Here is a 14,416-nt window from a genome sequence, read left to right as displayed (position 1 = left end):
TTCTATGCCTTCACCCTGAACTGAGACAGTGTAGAATGGGGCCCAAACTCTTGCCAGGTCCTGCCCTCAAGGAATCTTCTGAAGAGCTACATCCAGGACTGTGTGTGTGTGTGTGTGTGTGTGTGTGTGTGTGTGTGTGTGTGTGTGTGTGTGTGTGTGTGTGTTACTGTATGCCTGCCCCAGGGGTGGATTTCTACGCTGGGAAAGGAAAGCCTTTTCTTCCTCTGTGTGTAGGAAAACACTTTCTTATGCCTCCCTGCTGCATGTGTCTGTGTGTCTAATGTGCTGATGAGAGAAACGACCTTTCACTCCTCGCCAGATCAGGGTCTGGGGAGGCAGGGAGCTGAATGGCGAAAGAGCTACTGATGCTAAGAAAATGTTCTTAGAGCAGCTGAGTACTTGTTACATCCTTCCGCTCAGGGTGAGCAAGAGAGATCCATTCTGGGTCCCTTCTCTGTGTTAAATGCTTTTATCTTTTAATCCTCAGAATAATTTAAATCAAGGCTCATGGACGTTAAGTTAATGCGCCAGATTCATACATTCAGCAAACAGGCAAGGTTTGAAGCCAAGTCTCTCTGATGCCAAAGCTGAGCCGTTTCCACTCTCTTCCCTATTCATCTCCATCATGGTCCGAGGGATTGGGACATTTAATGAGGGAGCAGGAAAAAAAACAAGTGGAAACAACCTCAAAATGTAAGAAGAGCCTCTCTGGATGTACATGCTCTCTCAGGTGGAACTGGGATGCCACAAGGCCCCACGTTCTCTGCTGGGTCAGGAACCTGTACTTGCCAAACTCAGAGGCTAAGGATTTTCATGTGATTTGGGGGTTTATTTCCCTTTTGTTATTCTTTGATTTTTCTGACGTTCTTTTTGAAGATCCTGGCCTGACTCAGCTGGGCTAAGGGGACCCAAGAGGGAATGGGGGCGGAGCAGTGGCAACGCAACCCTGGGGGCGAGCAGGGTGTGCCAGCTGAGAGGAAAGTGACAAATTCCAGAATGAAACACTCAGGCTGCTGTTTCCCTCTTCCAGAACACCCACTCCCAAGAGCTCTTCTCTTCGCCTGTCTTGGAAGAGGTGTGTGTGTGTGTGTGTGTGTGTGTGTGTGTGTGTGTGTGTCTGTGAAAGGGACAGGGATTAAGTCCTCAGAGACCAAGCTACTTGCTGTTGTCAGCTTCTTGATTCCTGGTCCCCCACGGTCCCAGCAGCATTCGGGGCACCCACATAAGCCCTGCCTCTTAGAGAGCACATATTTGGTTCCACTGCAGCCTATGTCCCATCTCTCATCCAATCCTGGTATTCAATCCTTTCCCTCTGGCTCCCAAACCTATTATTCCAGTACAAACTTTGGACCCTGACTACACCACCACAACAGGGTTCTGCTGTGTCAATGAGAATGTTTAACAACGAGGGTAGTGAAGGCACACCTTGCCGGGTTGGACACTGGAGAACTAAGGACAGAGAAGTACAATAGACAACAGAGAGATGGACAGAGGGATGGATGGATAGATAGATGACTGACTTTTTTGAGTGTCTGCCTTTGTGCCAGGAACTGGGCTACGAGCCTGAGTATTATCTTAATGCATCATCTTTTAACTCTATGAAGTAAGAATACACTATACAATGTAAGTTGTATTCATTCTCAAATAATTTAATAGGTGCCAGGCATTGTGCCGAATGTTTCACTTAGTCTTAACAGTAATCCATTTCTTTTGCATTAAGAGAATAATTAATACAGGGATTCCTAGCCCTTCCCTGAGGAGATACTGGAGGGGCGTGGCAAGTAGAAAGAACAGGAGCCTTGGCATCAGGCAGGCCCGAGCTCAAATCATGATAGGTTTGTCAATATGGGTGTGTTCTTTTTTGGAAAGCAATTAGGCGCTATGTGTCAAGGACCAAATTAAATCCACTACTGGGAATCTACCATAAGGCAACTCATGCCAGGCACTGTTCTAACTGCTTTAGATGAATCATCTTATTTATTTATTTATTTATTTTTAATTTATTTAGTTTTTTGGCTGCGTTGGGTCTTCATTGCTGCATGCGGGCTTTCTCTAGTTGCGGCGAGCAGGGGCTACTCTTCGTTGCGGTGCGCGGGCTTCACATTGCGGTGGCTTCTCTTGTTGTGGAGCACGGGCTCTAGGCACGCGGGCTTCAGTAGTTGTGGCTCGCTGGCTCTAGAGTGCAGGCTCAGTAGTTGTGGCCCACGGGCTTAGTTGTTCCACGGCATGTATCTTCCCAGACCAGGGACTGAACCCGTGTCCCCCGCATTGGCAGGTGGATTCTTAACCACCGTGCCACCAGGGAAGTCCCGAGTCATCTTATTTAACTCTAACAACAACCCCATGAAAAAGTTACTTTTATCATCCCTCTTATACAGAAGTGAAAACTAAGACCCATAATTTACCTAAGGTTATATGACTTGTAAGGGTGGAGCCCAGATTCCAAGCTTGGCAGCCAGGCTCCAAGGCCTCACTCTTCAACTCTACACCACACTGACTGTATAAACTTTGCACATAAAACTGGCTAAACTGATAGCTAAAACTGGCTATCACACACACACACACACACACGCACACAAAGGGACTTCTCTGGCCGTCCAGTCGTTAAGACTCTGTGCTTCCAATGCAGGGGGCGCAGGTTCAAGCCCTTGTCCTGGGAACTAAGATCCCACATGCTGTGCAGTGCGGTCAAAGACACAAAAACAAAAACAAACAAACAAACCAAAAGCAAAATTAAAAAATGGCTATCACAGTATGGATTATTGTTATAGAAAATTTGGAACACATATAAATGTCCCCAAAACAGGGCACAGGGTAAGCAAATTTAAATAATGTTTTTAAAGAGTTTACAATACCATGAGGGAAATGCTTATGTTATAATATGAAGTGGAATAAAGTAGGTTACAAAATTGTACATACAGTATAACCACAAGTATGCAAAAAAGACTAGAAAAACATCCTAGGAGGAACTAAAGCAAAGTGCTATTAAGGGTTGTCTCTGGGTGGAGGCAACCATGGTTCATTTAAATGTTCCTCTTTTTTCTTTTCTGTATTTTCTAAATTCTCTGTAATGTACATGATTTACCTTAAAATTATTTTAAAACTTAAATAAAAACAGGTATTTACTGTATTGTATGTTGGGTGCCCTTGGAAGACTCATCTCCTCTGTCAATTTCATCACTTCCAGCAGGGATAATGGAGGGGCTGGAGGGGGGATGACCTCTCCCCCTGGCCTGCGCGGTGGGAGAATTATAGTAAACGAGGTCACCTTTCTAAAGGGTTATGTTCTCCTTACAGCTGGGTGGACTGAAGCCCTAGTGATTCTCACAGAAAAAAGGAAGGCAAAGAAAAAAGCAGCAGGGAGGATGCAGAGGTTGGGAAACATAAGGTTAGGAGAGAAGGAGGGGGCAGAGGAGACATCTTGGGGAGGAAGGGGGAAATGAGGAAGGAGAGCTGGAGCCCCAAGATGGGTCAGGGAGCTGCGACAGAAGAAAGTGAATCAGTGATGAGGCAAGATAAAGAGTGGGCAGGAAAGAGGATGACAGAGATTGAGAGAGAGAGAGAACGCAGCAACCTGTAAGAGATTTAATACTTTTCAATGCCAAGGTTCCTGTTAAGCTGCAGTGGATTGCCCCAATGTTACAGAAACCATTTTCTGCAGTTAAATGATGCTTACATCTAGGGGAAGCCTTTCCTTGGGCTTGCAACTTGAATCTGTCTCCCAGCTGCCTGGCCACTCCCCAGTCCTGAGTCTCCAGCAAAAAAGGACCTTTCTGGGCTGTAACCACTGCAGTTTGCCAGGGACAACTAGACTTACGCCTGCTGCAATTCATCCAGCCAATGCTGGGAACTTTGGTACACATGACTTATGACATGAACACAGGATTAACACCCAGCTGTCCCAGAACACAGTTTGCAAAGGCTGCCTAAGGCTTTTAGTTTATAGGTACTAAAAAAAAAAAAAAAAAAAAAAAAATCATGGAACAATGTGAGATCTGCAAGGGTCATCTGTAGAATCTACCACAGGGAAGGAAATGAGGTCCAGAGAGAGAAAAAGAATTAGCTGAGACCAACAGCTGGCTGGCAGCAGGGGAGTTTGGGCTTTCTAATTTCTTATGAGTAGAACATCGTTTATAACCTGAGTGATGTTTTATGTTTTCAAAGGGCTCACTGTGAATCTAACTACCCTTCTTTTACCCTCATAATATGCCCCTGAGACAGGTAACCCAGGAACAAGCTTGATATTTGTGGGTAGAAAAGCAGCAGCTCAGGGAGGCCATGGAATTCTCCCAGTGTTAATGGCCTGATTAATAAGGTGTTGGGGCTCAAAAGGAAATCTTCTTGAGAATGAGAGTACGGGGCCGCACACTTTCCTGAGGAACTTTCAGCCACGGGAAGTCTGGAGCAATTTCAATTTCTGCAGTTTGCTGGAGACTTCAGGTCAAAATTCCTGCTTGGGGCAGCTTATCAAGGGTTAGAGGCAGAGAGTGAGCATGTCCAAGTTTCTACTGTCACATTCTGATTTCTACTGTGACATCATCTGCCTGGCACAGTTCTGATGTGTGTGGCCTTAAAGCCATTATCACTGATAACCATTGATGGAGCTCTTACTGTATATAGCGAACGGGACAGGTTCTGGGGATACATGGAGATACAAGACATGGCTTTGGTCATCAGAGACAAGATGATTTTAGCTGTGGAATAAGGTCAAATACATACAAATACAAAGAGGTGATGAGTCTGAGTTTTTGAACAGTGCCCCTCCCTTGCTTGTTCTATTCTATTTTCTTGAAATGCTCTGCTGCACCCACCTGCACATCCCTAAAATCTCAGCTCAGGTGTTTCCTCCTCAGGCATCTTTTCCCAGATTCCTCAGCCTGGGTTGGATTCCCTTCTACTGGCTTCCTGTAAGTCCCTCCATGTTCCCTACTATAGCACTCAGCACTCTGTACTTCTAAATATTACTTGTCTCTCTCTCCCACCTGACTCTGATTTCGGGGAGAAAGATGGGGCTGTCTTTTTCATCCCTGGTAACTAGGCTGTGCCTGACATAACTAGACAATGAATAGATATTTGTTGACTAGACAAAAGCAACCATTCTGCTTCTACCGCCTCCAGCGTAGACTCTCTAAGGACCCTTGCAGCTCTAACTTACTGTCACTTTACACTTGCCAGTTGAGGCATTGTTTTCTTTGAGACTGGATGTGACTGCCCTTAGTAGTGATGGAAACTACCTCACTGTTGCCCCTCTTTTCCTCCTCAGGGACCTAATGATAATCTGAGCATGGACAACATTGGGAACCTGTGGCTTACTTCACCTCCCTTTTATTAGAATGGCCAGGGCTGGCAGGAGTCCACTAGGAACTTCCTTTCCATGTCTAACAAGGTTTCCACCTAGTTACCTGGTTGCTGGGTAGATGAGGCTGGGAAAATCCAGTGGCTAAGCAACACAGAACACTCAGGAAAGAAAACCAGCCAGAAGTATTTGTAGATTAGAAAAGCAAGGAAAGTTGATGGAAACAAACATTCAGAGTACCTGCCAGGCTGTTAATAATGTCAGAGGAGAAGAGCCTGGAACCAGCTGGAGGAAGAAGATAAGAAACACATTTATTTCCTCTGCCCAGACCACATCAGCTGCCCCCCACCCCCATCCCTATACCTTGTGTTTTACTGTTAGAAAACAATGGTTGCATTTCTCTGGCATGCTGCACTGCGTCACTCTCTTTCTACATGTAGGAAAACCAAGTCCAAGATGTTAGCAAATTTGTTTGGCAGCAACAATGGGGTGTGTTACTGTCCATGGTTCCCAGTGGGGCCTTGAGGCCTCTGAGTCTTAGCCAGGCTTGTGTGCCCTCACAGATGACCCAGGTGATGAAGGATAGGAAGCAGTTGGGCTGTGGACAAGGAATACTTGAGAGCCTATCTTTCCAGACAGGCCCACAATAAATTATCTGAAACCCGTGGAGCCAGATGTTTTTCAGAATTGAGAATTTTTCAGATTTTAACAAGGTAATACGGTACATCTACTGCCTAGTATGTAAAATCCTTAGTGAGGTCCAGGGCGGCACCACTTAATCAAGCACATCCATTATCTCCTCAGAAAAACATACGACTACTCATCCCAAGTGTGATCGATAAAGACGTCAGATAGCCTCATGGCAGTTCAGGGTCTTCCTGCAAATGAGTTTGCCTTAGACTTACGCAAAAGCTTTTGATCTTCGAGTGTTTTGAATTTCAGAATTTTGGTTAAGGGATGTGGTGCTATCCTTGGATTCCACCTTGGGTCAAACTGACCTGCAAAAATTCCTATGGTTGATCAAATTTCTTCAGCTTGTAAATGTCCTGAGTGGGGCTTGGACGCAGGGGATGGATGAGGAATGAAACTACACCAAAGAAAAGCAGCTTAAAGTATAGTCCTCAAACCTCCCCACCCACAAAGATTCACAAGCATAATTTTCTCCTGAGGACAAATAGTTAATAATTCTTAAAGTATAGCTGGAGATCCTGGAAGCACACAGATTGAAAAAATAGAAGCCCATTAGTCCTTTTTTTTTTTTTTTTTTGTGGTATGCGGGCCCCTCACCGCTGTGGCCTCTCCCGTTGCGGAGCACAGGCTCCGGACGCACAGGCTCAGCGGCCATGGCTCACGGGCCCAGCCGCTCCACGGCATGTGGGATGTGGGATCTTCCTGGACGGGGGCACGAACCCGTGTCCCCTGCATCGGCAGGTGGACTCTCAACCACTGCGCCACCAGGGAAGCCCCCCATTAGTCCTTTTTTCTACAAGCCTGACCGCCCCTGGACTCTGGGCAACCTCTCATCTCCTATTACACAAGCGTGAGCATAGCTGGAATTTCTTTGATGGGGGAAGAATGCTTTGTCATCGATGCATAATAATGGCTACCAGTACTGTTGACTGCTGACTACCTGTCCAGCTCTGTAGTGTTTAACATTCATTATCTCTCTTATCCTTACCACTGTCCCGTGAGGCAGGATTGTGCCCATTTCACAGATGAGGAAACCGAGGTTCATAGAGGTTAGATAACCTATCTGAAATCATAAGCAAGTAAATGGTGGAATCAGGGATTTGAACTCTGATCAGATTCCAGTGCTTGCATTGCTTTACCACTCTTTGCCTTCATTGTCATGGGTGTTGGTTTGAATGTGAAAAGCGGGATGACATTACTGCTAGTTTTGAATCAGTTTAGTTTCTGGTGGCTTTTTAGTTAAATATACTGTGAAAAGATGTTTATTTACATTTACAGTACATGTTTCAAGTTTAAAAATTATACAAATAATAATTGCTCATAAAGTAAATAGTAAAAGGCTGCTTCCTTATGGCCTCCCCAGGCCCACTCCTAATAGATTAATAGTTTACTGTGTATCCTTCCAGAAGTATATATATACTTTTTAGTTCATATAGGAGATCAGACATAGTCTACCATGGCTGGGTTTTTTTTTTTCCTTTAATATATCTTTCCATATCTGAACATATTTGCATTTAATATATCTTTCCATATCTGGACACCTCATGTTTGTTTATGTTAAACTAGTTTTTAGAATGAAATGATACTAGGCAAACAGTAGTGAAAGAAATGAAGTTCCAATTACTTGACTTTAAGACATATACGCATGGCTGTTTTTTTTCTTTTTTTTTTTTCAATATTTATTTATTTAGCTGTGCCAGGTCTTGCAGCCCATGGGATCTTTGTTGCCACGTGCAAGATCCTCCTTGTGGCATGCGGGATCTTTTTAGTTGTGGCACGTGAGATCTTTTTAGTTGTGGCATGCAGGATCTAGTTCCTTGACCAGAGATGGAACCCAGGCCACCCCCCCACCCCCGCATTGGGAGTGTGGAGTCTTAATCACTGGACCACCAGGGAAGTCCCCGTGGCTATTTGTTTTTGAAGAAGCTTAGTATGCTGGTTAAGAGCCTAGACCTAGAACATCTGGATTTAAATTCCCACGCTGTCCCTCAAAATCTTTGTAATTTTGGAATTACTCAATCTCTCTAAACTTCAGTTTCTTTATCTTTAAAGTAGGCTTAATCCTGGTACCTCCCTCATGTAGCTGTATACACTAGAACAGATGATGCCGTTAATGGGTTTAGCAGTTTAGTACCGTTGCCTGGGGCAGACCAAGTAATGTAGTTCAAATCTGAAGCAGCCACACTCCTACTGCTACAGCAGATGTATAAGGATCTCCCTAAATTTGCTTGTAGCATAGCCCCTAGTTGATAGCACTGAGTTCTTTTACCTTGGAAAGTGAGAATAAGTGGATCCAGGGATCTGTTGCCTTTTGCTCCCCCTCCCTCATCACAAACTGACTACAGTCAAAAATGTTTGGAGGCCACTGCTCTTGGCAGATTGAACTTTGGACCTTGGACACTAAACTCCTGCCCTGGAAAAGGAGGCAGGGTGGATATATAGAATTCAGGGTGTAAAGCACCGAGTTTGGAGTTAGAAGTTCTAACCCTAAGTCTGCCAGCACCTTGCTGTGTGGCTTCGGACAGATTGTGTCTTCTCCACAGAGGATTTCTAAATCCCATCCAACTCCAGGATTCTAGGATTCTGTTCTGATTTGCAGGATTCTGCTTTTGATGTCCAGGACTATGCAGATGTGGCTGTAGAGAACTGGTGTCCTTAAAAAGCTGCTGGTTAGTCTGGTTTTGTCCAGACTGGTGTTTTGTTAGTCTGGTGTTTGGTCTACTTGGGAAAGCAGAGTGCTACTTAAGCATTGCAGGCTCTGGAATCAGAAAGACAGGCTCAAATTTTGCCTCAGCTACTTCTTAGCTTAGTAATGTACTTAATCTGTCTGAGCCTCAATTTTTTCATTATGTAACATGGGGTTAATAATAGCACCTATCTTAGAAATATTACCTATCTTTTTGATCTTTCATCCTACAAATATTTGTTGTGCTCTCACTGTGAGCCAGGCACTGTGTTAGGCACTGGGATATAAGTATGAGAAATACCAGATGGAAAACAGACAATGACTAGATAATCATACTAACAAATATAAAATTGTAACTGTGAAAAGTGCAGCTAAGCATAGCAGCAGTTATAAGAACCTATAAAAGGGGGATCTGATGTGATAAGAAATTTTCGGTAAGGTTTTCCTGGGAAGGTTATACTTGCATTGAGCACTTAAGAATGAGGATAGCTAACTGGATAAGAAGGGAAACAGGATGTGCAAAAGTCCTGTGGTGGCAGATGAGGAAGAAGACCAGTGAGGCTGGAGGGAAGAGAGTAAAAGGGAACTAGGTGAGGGTGAAGAGATAAGAAGGGTTTCACAATGTTTTGTTTTTATCTTAAAATCAATGGGAGGCCATTGAGGGTTTAATCAGGGAGTTGCTATTATCAGATTTTCCTTTAGAAGAGATCTCTTAATAAGAATAGGTTTGGAGGAAGGTGGTAAAATTGGTTTAGGCACACCAGCTAGGAGGCCACTACTGTAGTCCAGATGAAATAAGATGGTAGCTTACAAAGGGGTGGGAATAAAGGGAGTTAGAGCAAAGTAAACAGATCAGACAACCATTTAGGAAATAAGATAAACCGGACTTGGTAATAGATGGGATGGAGTAGGAGCGGAGTAGAGAGGGACAGGAATTTGTCACAGATGATGCTCATGTTTCTGGTTTGGATGGCTAATGTTGCCAATCTGTGGGAGAGGTACTCCCAGGGGAGTAGTAGGTGTTGGGGAAGGAGCCTGAGTGATTTTGGACCTGTTAGCTTGTGGTGCCCTTGAGACATTCAAGTTAAGTTGTCCAGCAGGCAGCTCGAGCTGAACTGGAAATACAATCTGGTGAAAATTAGCAGAGACAGAAACTGTGCATGTGAAGGAGATGCCCCAGGAATCAAGTATAATGTAAAGAGAGGAGAGGGCCTGGGTCTCAACCTCAAGGAAACCCAACACTTATTTTTGGGTAAGAAGAATGAGCCTGAAAAGGTGACAAGGGTGTAGGGGAGGTGAAACCAAGCTTAAAAATCGTGGGTCACTGAAGTGAAGGCAAGACTGATTCATGAAAGCAGTGCCCAGCCATGTGGAAAGATGATGAAAGGTCAAGTAAAATAGGACTGAAGGATGCTCATTGCATTTAACAGCACAGAAATCTCTGGTGACCTTAGCCAGAGTGGTAGATGTGGAGTGATGGGGTGGATGCCAGGGTTGAGGAGAGAGTGGGAAGTGAGGAAATGATCACAGTGAGTATAGAACAGTGTTTTACAACTGTGAAGGGGAGGAGAGAAATTGGACGGTAGCCTGAGATTCTTGGAAGGTATAAATTATATGATGGGTATAAAATACTTAGGACAGTGCTTCACCCAGAGTAAACTGGGGACTGAGGGTGTTTGTCTTAGAGAAAAAGATATGAGTTGTTTGAAAGACCCAAGGATCCTGACTTTAGTGCTTCCACATGTCATTAGTGAAACTTACATTTTAGAACTACAAAGTGGACTCAGCCCTCTTGAAAGGGAACCTGGAGGACAGCTGGGATAGGAAGAGATTAAAGCTGCTTTCTTCAGGAATCACATGGTCCCAGGGTCAGGGAGGGCAAGCAGAATCAACAACTGTGGTTAAGGGTGAGGCATGGGGAGAGATGATTTCCCTCTGAACATCCAAACCTCCAGAGCATCTCTCCTTCAGTGTAATTCAGTCAAAATCCATGAAACTTTGATCAGCTACTTCAACTCACTGGTATCAACTCCTGTAGCACTGAGGACCCTATATAATTTATCAGTTGTTTATATGAGACTCTAATAAATCAAACAGATAAAATTATATTTATTAGAAGGAACTTATTTTATAAGTTCAATATTTATTTATTATAAGGTCAATAAGTGAGAAAAATGAGGCTGTTCTGATGATATTAAAAAATAAAAGAAAGAAAATTGGAGTTCTATTGGCTTCAGAAACCAATTTGTTCCTTTATTTTGTTTCAACTATAAAAGAACCTTCAAATTCTGATTCATTCAGATTAGTAGTTGCAAATAATACCAATTTTACCTAACAATGTCAGGATATTCTCTAATTAATCAAAGATGGCAAAAGGATATTTATTCTAAGATTTGCACAAAAATGAGCTAGTTCAGAGAACAAGAGGCTTCCAATGTTTAAAAATATATATATATATATATACATATATACACACACATATATGTTATATAAATTTGACAAACTATTTTTTGAATACTGTATTAACTGCTTTAGTATATTTTTATTTATTCCTCAAAACAACCCTATAGGGTAATTATTATTATTATCCCCATTTAATGTAAGGCTCAGAGAGATTAAGCAGACTTCTATTTCTGGAAGCATGAAAGTCTAGATATATTAAACAACCCTTCCACTAAAAATAGCTAAATTATCTGGATAAAATATTTTTAATGCATCAATGATTGGCATTAACAAAGGAAGTAAAGAATCTTAGAGCGAAAGAAGGAATCCCTGAGGATGTCTTCTCAACCTTAGTAAACTTAGGCTTGAGGTTTTATAGACTCCCAGTGCTCAGAAGACAGAGCCTAGGTGTTCCAAGATTCTTGTAATGTTTGAGAAGAGGGTAAAAATACTAATTTACTTCAGATTTCAATAATTTAAGCATGTAGACTTTTTCTAAGATAATCTGCAAAAGAATAATATCTTCTAAACTAGTATCAGAAGCAAATAGAGTGAAAAAAATTCAATTAATGTGAAAAAAAATCAAGAAGGGGTGGGGGGAGAACTATGAAAGGATAAAACAAATGACATATACAAAATACAATGTAGGAAGAAATCTAAATATTGTTTATTGCAATTAAAATAAATATACATGGGTTAAATTCTACTGTAAAAGATTCATACTAGATTAAAAAACAAAATCTAGCTATACGCTATTTAAAAGAGACACATCCAAAACACAACAATACAAAAACAAATGGAAAATAATATACTAGGAAAACACTCACTTAAAAAACTCTGCTGTAGCTATATTAATAACAGTCAAAATGAAATTTAAGGCAAAAAGGAAAAAGTATAATCATAGAGGGTTAATCATAATAATTAAAAGTTTACCAAACAACAGCAAAAATTCCAAACTTATATGTTCCTAATAACATATCCTCAAACAAAGAAAAAAGTTGCAAAATTGCAAGGAAAAACTAGACAAATCCACTATCATAGTGGGAGATTTTAACACTTCTTTCAAGAATTATTTAATAAATTAAGCAGACAAAAAGGTCAGAAGAATATAGGAAGTTTGAGAAACACAAATAACCAGCTTGGTCTATTGGTAAAATATAGAAGATTTCATCCAAAAGTGGAGAATGAAACCACAATAAAAATATTTTGTGTGATTTATAACATATGTACAAGTAAAATGCATGACAATAATAGTATAAAGGCCAGGAGTTGGAAAATACAAGTATACTTATGTATACTACATATTGTAAGGTTCTTATACTCTATGTGAAGTGGTATAATGTCACTTGGAGGTAGACTATGATAATTTTAAAATGTGAAGTATAAATCCTACAGCAAGCACTAAAGTAACAAAACAAATACTTACAGCTAACAAAGAGACAAAACAGAATCAAAAAAATAATCAATTAATCCATAAAAAGACAGAAAAGAGTTTCTGGAGATCTTCTGGAAACATAGAAGAGATGGGACAAATAGAAAATAAATACTAAGATAATAGGTCAAACCTAATCATATCAATAATCATATAAAATGTAAATGATCTAATCATTCCAATTAAAAGTCAGAGATTGTCAGATTAGACAAAAACAAAACAAAACAAACAAACAAACAAAAACCCCAAGGGCTTCCCTGGTGGTGCAGTGGTTAAGAATCTGCTTGCCATTGCAGGGGACATGGGTTCAAGCCCTGGTCTGGGAAGGTCCCACATGCTGCAGAGCAACTAAGCCCATGAGCTACAACTACTGAGCCCACGAGCCGCAACTACTGAAGCCTGCGTGCCTAGAGCCGCTGCTCTGAAACAAGAGAAGCCACCGTAATGAGGAGCCCGCACACCACAACAAAGAGTAGTCCTCACTCACCACAACTAGAGAAAGCCCGTGGGCAGCAATGAAGACCCAATGCAGACAAAAATAAATAAATAAAATAAATTAAAAAATAAAAGAAAAGGCCAATAACATACAAAAAAACTCTAAATAAAATTTTAGCAAATCAAATCCAATAATATATAAACAGGATAATACATCATGGACCAAGTAGAGTTTATCCAGGAATACAAAATTGGTTTAGCTTTCAAAAATCAACCAATGCAATCCATCTTATTAATAATCTAAAAAAGAAAAACCGTAAGATGTTCTTAATAGATGCAGAAAAAATATTTAACAAAATCCAACACCCATTTCTGATAAAAACTCTCAGCAAACTACGTAGGAATAGAGCGGAACTCCCTCAACTAGGAAAAAGAAAAAAAGCATCCATGGAAAATCTATGGCAACATCACTCTTAATCAAAGACTGAACATTTCCCCCCAAAGATCAGGGTAAGAGGAAAATGTCTGCTCTCACCACTTCTGTTCAACATTGTATAAGCTTCTAGCCAGTGAAATATAGCAAGAAAAAAGATATAAGAGACATTTATTTATATTGGAAAAGAAGAAGTAAAACTATCTTTATTTACTGAGAAGATGGCTGGTAAAAAATCTTGATGGAATCTACAAAAATGTACATTCAAGTGGTCTTAGCAAGATTATAAGATAGAAGATGCAAAAAACAATAGTATTTTTATTACCATCAGTGAAAATTAGAAACTGAAATTTTAAAAACCTTTACCAATTATAATAGCACCAAAAAAATGAAGTTCTTAAGGGTAAATCTGACCAAAAGTGTACAAGACCTGTACACTGGAAACTACAAAATGTTACTTAGGGAAATTAAAGAGGACGTTAAAAAATGGAAAGTTATTCCTAGATCATGGATCAGAGACTGTTTACATGCCAATTGTCTGCAAATCTGTCTGTAGATTCATTGGCTTTCCAATGAAAATCCCTGCCCTTTTTTTTTTTTTTGGAGAAATCAGTAGCCATTCTACTTCTAGGTATTTACCCATGAGAAAAAAAAGCATAAGCCCACACAAAGACTTGTACATTAATGTTCAAAGCAACTTTATTTGTAATAGCCCCAAACCAGAAACGACCTAAAATCCATCAACTAATGAATGGATGAGTGAAATGTGATCTATCCATGCAGTGGAAAACTACCCAGCAATAAGATGGAGTTAAGCATAGATACACATGGATGAATTTCAAAATAATTATGCTGAGTGAAAGAACCAGATGAAAAAAGACTATACACTGTATTACTCCATTTATGTAAAACTCTAGATAACGAAAACTATAGTGACAGGAAGCAGATCAGTTGTTACCTGAGTGGAGAGGGAAGGGTGGGGAAAAACAGAAAGAAAGGTTT

Source organism: Delphinus delphis, chromosome 2 (assembly GCF_949987515.2).
Source record: "Delphinus delphis chromosome 2, mDelDel1.2, whole genome shotgun sequence".
NCBI lineage: Eukaryota > Metazoa > Chordata > Mammalia > Artiodactyla > Delphinidae > Delphinus > Delphinus delphis.
The sequence above is the reverse complement of the archived record's forward strand: the minus strand, read 5'-3'. Positions refer to the sequence as shown.